Source organism: Thalia democratica, chromosome 2, assembly GCF_965202585.1.
Source record: "Thalia democratica chromosome 2, ktThaDemo2.hap1.1, whole genome shotgun sequence".
Lineage (NCBI taxonomy): Eukaryota > Metazoa > Chordata > Thaliacea > Salpida > Salpidae > Thalia > Thalia democratica.
The window spans coordinates 63,563,147-63,572,975 of record NC_139166.1 but is presented as its reverse complement, the minus strand read 5'-3'; positions in this window follow the sequence as shown (position 1 = coordinate 63,572,975).

Sequence of the window (9,829 nt, the reverse complement as noted above, 5' to 3'; positions counted from 1 at the left end):
ACTTTAATAATAAAACTAATTAAAATTTCAATTTTATTGAATTTTTTAAACATTAAAAAGCATAAAACTGTTATTTACAATTCTCAGATCTAGAGCTTAAAAATTTTTAACAGTGTAAAAAATGAAATATAGTTTAAATTCAATGAATTTATTATGCTAAAATTTTTATTCAATCATCTTTTTTAAGTGACTCATATTCACAAGTTGCAGTTTCTTTTGTATTTGTGCAAATTCGTACATTTTTGGTTATAAATGCTTGCAGTGTTAGACGTAGAATATGTCGGTACACAACTATATGTAAATATACAAATAAAGTTGCAACATATAAGGATAAAAATAGTCATAAATAAATTTATGATCTTGAAGAGTTTCCAGAAGCAAATTTATCTCAATAATCAGTGTTTAATTTTTTTCATATTTTAACATAAAATTGTTATTCATGAACAGCTTTGTAAACCAAACGGATTTCAGATGGCAACTTTGCAGCTTAGTAACAGTTAAATATTATTGTATAAGTAGTTGCTTTATCCACATTTTAATACAAAAGCTTAATAGTTTTCCTTTTTCAATTAAAGATTTTTATTTTGAATTAAAGATTTTTTGTTGGTTTTTTTGCTAAAAATACTGAGTTAGTTTTTGTAACTTAGTCTACTTCAAATTAAACGATGTATAAGTTAATTAAGCTACTTGCATTGTTTCAAATGATCATCGCTTTTTGTTATAAAAAAAATAAAATAAAAATAGTACTCATTAGTTTTGGAAACATATTACAAGAAAAGAAATATTTGTGCTACTATTTTTTTGGTTTCTTTTAACTCAATTTTATCTAGTTTAATTTAATAAAAAGGTGATACAAGTTTATATATAAAAGAATGTAAAGGCTAAACTTTAAAACGTTTGAACAAGTATTTTTTTTAGTAACATATATGATTAGATAACAGTAATAAAATAATTATACATATTTATTTAAGTTTTATCAGTTTTATTGAAAACATCAATTTTACAGAGGATTTTATAATTTACTGAAAATGAACTCACTTACGACCATTGACCCGAGTCAACTTAATGATTATGACGTCATATGTGACGACAACTTGTAACAAAACTCCATGAATCACCCAAACCGTTTAGTAATGAATCAACAATCTGATTTAAACCATTATGATCATCATCAAGCTTATATGGACCAGGTGCAACCAAGTCAGCTTCAAGCAGGTCATTACTCGACCAATGCACAATTCACAGATCAGATTGATAACAATAAAGCTGACTGTCGTTCAAAATATAAACAGCCATCGTATGAGTCTATCAGGCGAGATCCTTATTGTCAAAATGATAATCTGTATAGCAGAAATGATACGTCTCTTCAAAATAACCGTCAGTGTGTCAAGCAAGATGTATATTCCCAGGACAACTACAACATTCATGACCAGCAGCTGTATAATCCACTGCAACTTAATAGCAGTAAACTTATTCGCCAGCAACAAACTTCTTCAGATAGTTTTTCAAATCCACAACAACTTGATAGCAGTAAGCTTATTCGCCAGCAATTATTAGATACAAATAATTATTATTGCAACGATTCACATAAAAGTTACAGGCCAACAGGTATATATTTTTTTGATGACAAACATGTGATTTTTAACAAAAATAATTTTAATATATATGATAGGATATACTAATGGACGAAGTAACACGGTGGTTCACTCTACAAATTATTCTACAAATTATGTAAGTAGAAAATGCTTTCTAAACTTTAGTATATTTAGTCGCAAGTTCAGAGTATTGTTTTATAATACTTAAAATATCAACTAATCTCTAACACTAAATATTTTCAGCGATTTCAGAAGCCTATGGAGAACCAAAATAATTTCCCATCAGTTAGAAAACTTTCTAAGCCAAGAAAGTGAGTTAAATAATTAATTAAAATTTCTTCTTCCTATTTTTGTTATAAAATATTTAGAAATTTTTAGTAACTTTATAGCATTAAAACTGTAGGTCTTAACTAAAATAAAAATATGTATAGAAAAAGAATAACTATGACCTCTGATCAACTGTATCATATGGAGAATTGCTTTTATAACATAACTGCTTATCCATCACAGTATAAAGCTAATGAATTTGCACAAATAACTCATCTTTCATTCATAGAACTCACGGTTAGCATTATCTTAATAGTTATTAGAATAAATCAGTTCAATTAACTTTCGTTTATTTTGCGTTCTTTCGAAGCACATTATCAATTACAGTTTTTTGTTTCTGTATGAAAACTAACTTCGACATATTTCTCTTATTAATATTTGTTTTAAGTGGTGTATTATACTACATATTTACTATGATGCCTTTGTATAGATTTTTTCATACTTATATTTTGTTTCAAAGTAACCGAATTTAACGAGTTTTTGCTGTTTAATGAGTTAATTTACTCTGAAGATTGCGATGTTTAACTAACTAAATCTTTATTTTTACCTTAACTGTTATTTAATATCTATACATTTTTTTCAGACCTGGTTTAAGAATAGACGCACAAGAGATCGTAAACTTGGATTGGAATTAAAAAGATGACAACTTAGATATCTAACTTTGTTTTCCGATATTTTTTTTTTGATTTTCGCTCAATAAAAAGGTTTACTAATGCTTTCAATCTACTGAATGTAGATTAAGGAGATTGCAAACGTGGATTGGAAACTAGAAGATAATGATTATGAATTTAAACTTTTTCCTTTAGATAAATGTACTATATAAAAACGTAATATTAAACTATACAAGGTATAACAGTTTTAGTAAATAAGAAAGTGCACTTATGTGTTTGGTTTAGCTAATATGAAAGCTTTGCTAAATCATATCCATTAGCCAATGTTAATTTAACAATAATGTTCGATTACAAGTTTTTAAAACAAGCCATTTTAGTGATTTTTTTTGACACTTTTTTTTTATTACCATGTTGATTGGTTTGTTACTGTTTACTTAAAATTGATTGTTTTTGGAATGTAGAAAAATAATATATGCTAAAAGATATATTTTTTATTTAATTATACAGTTGTACTAATGAAAATTGTCAATACGTTTTGTTTCAATAAAACTTTGTTGTTTTATGTTTTATTTATACTGTTTTGTTTGATTACAAAATATGCAGTTTAATAAAACTTATTTTCCATCAGTTGTATTCAAATATTAGTAATGATAAGTATAAGTAAAAATTTTATATTATTATTTAAGAAAAAAAAACATCATTTACTAATTCTACATGGTTAAAATGTTCAAGAGTCTTATTACTTATTTTATTTAATTAGTCATTTGGTGTATCAAGACAATGGATTATAATAACTTATTTAAGTTTTAGAAAAAATTAAAGCTTCTATGAAGATTTTTGTTTTTTGAATTAAATTAAAATAAAAACATAGGATAAAAAAGTTTATTAAACAGCAAGTTTTAAATCAAAATCGGTAGATGTTAAGCTTGATAAAATAAAAAAATTTTAGCAATCCGAGACTAAGGTTACAAATTAAGCAATTTAGACAAAAAAAACATTATGTGCTGGCTAGCGTGGGTACAATAATAAAAATCTCGCTATTGACCGGCATCGGCTACGCGTAATTGTGCTTAGAGAATAAAGATAAATTATAATAACAAATCAAAAAGCATAGTAAAGCAGGAAATAATACAAGCAGATAATAAATTAAAATAAAAATAATTAAAATTAGTTCTTCTTCGGTTTATTAAAGTATTATTTTCCTTATCTTCAAGTCTTCTGTGTACAGTAGATCTCCATTAGGCTCGGTCGTTTGCAAGCAACTCCAACTCATCATATCTTATATTCAAGCTTTTTAGATCGCGCTTACATAAGCGAATATAAACTAATTTTATAACAAACTAAAAGTTATAATTTTAATTATTTTAAGAAACTCAATTACACTGTTTCACTGCTATGTAGATTTTCAAGTTGTAAATCTTATTTCAATATGATCTTATTTTATTTGAATAAAAATTAATACTTAAAAATCCGCTTTGTGGAGAAACAGTGTAATTGTGTTTATTAAAATAATCAAATTTTAATTTTCAATCTCCTTTTTTGAGAGATTACTCTGTTAAAGATTGTTTTTAATTTATAGTTCAACTAAAAGTTATACATGGTTAAATAAAATCAAATTTATAATTTTGAAAAAAAAAATTCTAAATGTCCTTGAGAAGTTAGGTAGATTAAAGTTAAGCCAACTTTTGCCTTTTTTTTAAGTTAAAAAACGTTTTTAATTTTACCTAAAAGTAAAAACTTTTTCAAGTTTTGTGTAAATTTTTGATTTAATCTTTATTTAGATACTTTAATCACATTACAAAAACTGATAAAAAGCTTTTTTTCTGCTTTTTTTCACAATTTCAACTGCTATGGAAAAAATAACTACTATTTTCATACAGACTACTATATAGCACTACTTAATTAAATTTAAAAAAAAAGCAGAAATTAATTTCTCAACCTACACAGAACTTATAATTAATTAATTTATTACTTAAATAAAATTTAAATAGCAACAATTTTGTAAGATTTCGAAACACAAGTACTTTATCTTTGGTGTATGTTTAGCTGGATTCGTTTAATATCATTTAAATGTTTACTGGATTTTATCACAGATAGTCACAAGAATAATAGTGTCAGTCAAAACATTTATTACAAAATTTTTGTTTCTTTTGATTAATTTCAGGTCAATCTCGTTCTATTTACTATAAACTTATAATAACTTTTTTTTTTTTTTGAATGAAAGGTATTTGTAATAAAAAAAATTTAAAACTGTAACACTAATTGTCAAATACTAAGTTTAAAAAATTATAACTAATTTAAAAAAACTAGGTTCGAAAAAAAACTACGATAAAACAAATTTTAGGTATTGTAAGTAACTAGTTAATTTAAGAACACAAAATTTATCCTTTTTAAAAAGAACAAGTTATACTTTAAAACAAAAATGAGAAAATCATCTTTTTCAAAAAAGCTTATTAAGTTTAGAACTGTAAAAGCATAAATGATCTATTTTTAGATTATAAAAGTACGGTTATCATTTAGGCTACTTCAATTTAAAAAACTGGATATTAAAATAAATCTATGAAGTAATAATGTGTCAAACATTTCAAAGATTACTGTTATCTGGATAATGTAAGGATATTTTTCTAATTAAGGCTAAACTTATTTTTTCTAATAACCATAAGTTAAATAAAACTATATTTTTACTTATTAGAAAAACTCTTGGTTTTTTTTTAATCTCATTTTTAAAATAATTAAGGAGGTTTAGTTGTTTTACAGCAAGATTGAAAAACTGTTTTAAGTTCAAGATTTAAACTCTACTAGTTTAAAACTTTAAAAGTTTAGCTTAAGTATTAAAATTAGAAAGATAAAAAGTTTATAGTACCTTTTTTACTATACAAGATATACTGATAAACTAAAAAAATCATGAAATCTAAAAGTAGAATCAAACAAAAACATAAATTAGAGAGCTAGTCATATAGTGCTAAAATTGTACATGCTAAAAATTTCAAGAGATAATAATTACTTTCTTATTTGCTATTAAAGTTTATTTTTTCAAAATTTTATAGGTAAATGATAAAGCTAAAAATTTAATTTTTTCTTTGAGTTTTTCTTAATTAGGTTGGTACTACACTTCATAGAAAATGTGGGACATTTTGGCTGTTAAAGTTCTCGAAACATAATTCAAAAACTACATCTGTTTTTTAACTATTTCTTGTTATATTCTTCTGTAAATTATTTTTACTGGTCAGTGTTTTTGTTATTAACATAAATTTTTAGTATAAAATGTCCTGGACATGACGTTGAAAGGTATCCGTGGTGTGCGACTCGATAACCAAACGATATTTTTTGCATCAGGTTCTGGGACAATAATTTTAAGCAATTTATTCAAAAACTAGTAAGCAATATTTAAATATATAGTTTATAGGTTCTGAGATATACGCTATTTCGTTTTTTTTCAGTTTTGGTCTTCAACTATGGTTTTCCTGTTTAGTTAAATAACTATTTTTAAGTAAGTCTAAATTCACTGACTATGAAATATATTTTTGTTTGAGATTTTGTAATAAAGGAAAATGCTTATTTTAAATTTTTTTTCAAAACATATTGTGAGATCTAAAAAATAATTATAAACCTTTTTGGGTGTTTTTACTTCTTTATGGAAAAAATAGGATAAACAGTTTTTATTTGAAAATTTTGCTTACTTGTTTTGTACTAAACTATCTAAAATTAATTTAAATCTTATATAAACAATGTTTTTTTAATTTAATAACAAATTTTTGCTTTTTTATTTGTTTTAAACAAATTTTTATTTTTACATGTTAGAATCAACTAAAAAAAGACACAATAAATTGAAGTTTGTTTTGTATAAATCGGCAAAAAGTTTTTGTTTGTAGATTCAATACTTTATTTAAGACAATTTATTTTAAAAAAATTGGACTTTAATTTTTCAAAAATAAGCTATGTATTTCAAAGAAAAAGTCTGCTTTTAACAATAAAATCTATAAACTTAGAATTTGATTTAAAAGTTAAAGGGATAATTATGCATTTTAATTTTGAACGCAAATGATACTAAAAAACATACTTGTGTAGAACAAAACTCTCTATTTTGTATAAACTTAAATATTATTCTATTTTTAAGTATAATTTGTTATTACACCTGTTTCGATAACATAAGCACTTAAATTTTTTAAACGGTTTGTCGCTAACCCGGGTTTCTACTTATACACTATTTTTTGCCTGTTTTAAAACGCAACGTGCGCTCTAACTTGTATAGTAGATGCCCCAAGATAACGCTTAAATTATAGTCGACTTAAATAAACTAATATGAATTACTTACTATTTACTAAAGGTTTAATAAATCAGTTACTTGTACTAATTTAAACTTAGTTCGAATCTGTGATAATGATTATATTTACAATGAATTTGCGAAACGAAAAGATGATAAAATACTGCACAACAACACACTAATAAACCAAATTATCAATTCTTTTAAAAGACGACAATACTCGAATAAAAGAAACTAAAAACTAAATGTTTAAACCATACTCAAAAAGTGTTCTAAAATCGAAATCAACTCGACAACAAGATTGAAACCATTAAAACTTAAGTGCAGCGAAAAGCTGCACTGACTTCAGTCTGCTGCAATGCAGTAGAAACTAAAAGAAGTCTAAATTACTCGCGATTGTTGAATTTATACTCGCTTGAGAAAAAAGAAGAAAGTAAAAAAGAGACAATTACCGCGTAAGCGGCACAGGTTTACTTAATATAAAAAAATATCACTTATGACCGATATTCTACTTTTACACATTTAGTAACTTAAAATTATCTTCTTTAACTTTATCGTTAACAAAAAAAGATCTTAAAAGAATTTTTTTTATTTGGATATAACTTTTTTACTTTACTTGCTATTATTTATGATTACGTAAGGACAGTGTCCACACCTGTCCTTTTGATAAGCACATATTTTTTTGAGTAAATACTATCATATTTAAAATGAGATTTTACAACCTTAAAAAAGTGTGTTATAAAAAAACTTGATTAAATTATAAGAAGTTTCCGCGCGAATGAAAATTTTCACGAAAGAAAAGAAAATAAACTCGAATCAGTTCGGTATAAAACGCAAGAGTTGCCTATTCAATGCGCTTCCAACAATCTAGCTTGGACTAAGCAGCCAGCATCGTGTTATATTTTACAAGTTCTTTATTTTACAAATTGTAGCATCTTTTAACATAAAAGTCCAGTTGAAGTTCATCTCTTGCTCGCTTTTGCAGTAAGTTCTAAATTCAGTACGATTTAACTCAATTTTTTTGTCCAGTTCAAATTCTTTGGGAGTTGTGTTCTTTGTCAGACTAATTTCAAGTTGTTATTCTCTCCTTGTATTTTTACTTAGTCGCTTAAATAATAGTAATTAGTTATTGTGTACGTGTTTTAAATGTTTTGAACTGTAACATACTTTCCAGTTTTTGTTTGTAGCTTTTTTATGAAGAAATAAATCGTAGTGTGTTATAATTGTTAAAATTTTGCTCTAAAGTCTAAAGCAGGGTTTCCCAAACTTTGTTGCTAATGGCCCCCTTTAAAGAGTTTGAAAAAGTAATGGCCACCTACAACATATAGATTACTCATAAACTACGATAAATACACATCAGACCTTTTTTTTTGCTCTTCATCTGCAACTAAAGAATATCTAGTGTAAGTTTTAATTAATTAATAATGGCCTCATGGCCCCCCTCTTCCCCCTTTGCTGCTCACGGCCCCCTGAGTATCTGTCATGGCCCGTAATGGGCCACTTGGCCCACTTTAGGAAACCCTGGTCTAAAGTAATAATATCACTTCAGTTAAATGATTTGTTGTTTGAAAGTTATTGTTACATATTTGTATAAGTTAAATTATTTTTTCAACTAGATCTAAAACTAACGTTATTAGTTTTCGGGTTTCCTAATACTATTAAAGATATTAATTACTTACTCTTAGGGTATTTTAATTTATAAAATGTTTGCCAAGAAGACTTTATAACATTTTATCATAAGCCGATTCACAAGTTATGAATTAAATTGCATTCATATAATTACTTAGTTTTTAGTAAGGCATTAATAAAATTATTATATTTATATTTCCTTATGCGCTCCCCTAACATGTCATTTACCCCTCGTAACCATTATAGACCTTTTAGTTATAATGACCCTAGGTCAGAAGCAGAACAATATTATATTACTACTAGGTCAGATGCTTAAAATTAAACTAGATCGTTTAAGGGTAATCCCCGAAGGACATACAGTAACTATTAACAATAAATTAAAAAACATACTTACTATAAAACTTCAAAACTAAACTTGGTAATTACAACAACCTGTCTTGCTTTGCAATAAACAGCATAGCTGCTACGTATAAAAATAATAGTCACAAATCTTTTTAAAAAAGTAACTGATTTATTGACGAAAAAAACTTTATACATATATATATACATATAAATATACAATTATATATATACATATATATATAATAATATATAAACCATAGGGGGTCTAAGTTCACAATTTGCTGGTTTTGTAGGTAGTAGAAAATAATTATTGTTTCTTTAGTCCAAACAATTTAAAAAAAAGTTAATAGGTTTGAGAGTTAAATTAAATATTTATTTAAATTAAATCTTTTTTGTAGAACTTATAAAAAAATTTACTAAAAATAAAAATTAAAACCTCAACATGGTTTGAAAAAAAATATTGAAAATAAATAATTGGTTGCCACACACCCATGACACTCAGAATATTTTGAAAATTCTAAAAATCTGACGAAAGCTTAGAGCATTGGATAATGCAGGATATTTTTATTATTTTTATATACTCAGGCTGACTTAAGAACTTTTGTTGATAACTACTTAAAATTTTATAACTTTTGGTAATGAAGTTTTTAGTTTTTATTTCTTTTTTAAAAGCTCCTTTTAATCAGAGTTGTCACACCCTCAGAATAACTCAAATCAATTAAAAGTTTTAAAACCTAAATCTAACTCAAGCTTGTTTGAAATTTTCAAAAAACAAGGGATTAATCAGATTATATTTTTTAATCAGGATTTTTTTCTTAATTTCCTGTCCTGATCTTTAATTATATTTAGTTGCTCTGTTCTCAGTTTTTTTATATTTTACAACCAGTTTTGTTTAAAAACATGATTTTTACTGATTTTGAAAAATTTTCTATAATCTACTGAAGAATTTTTCAAGGATTAAAAAACTAAGGATGATTCACGACAGTTTAATATAACTCAAGGCAGATTTTTGTCACTCAGAATAGTTTTTTTGTCTCAGAATAGTTTAAAAAAAAATTTTT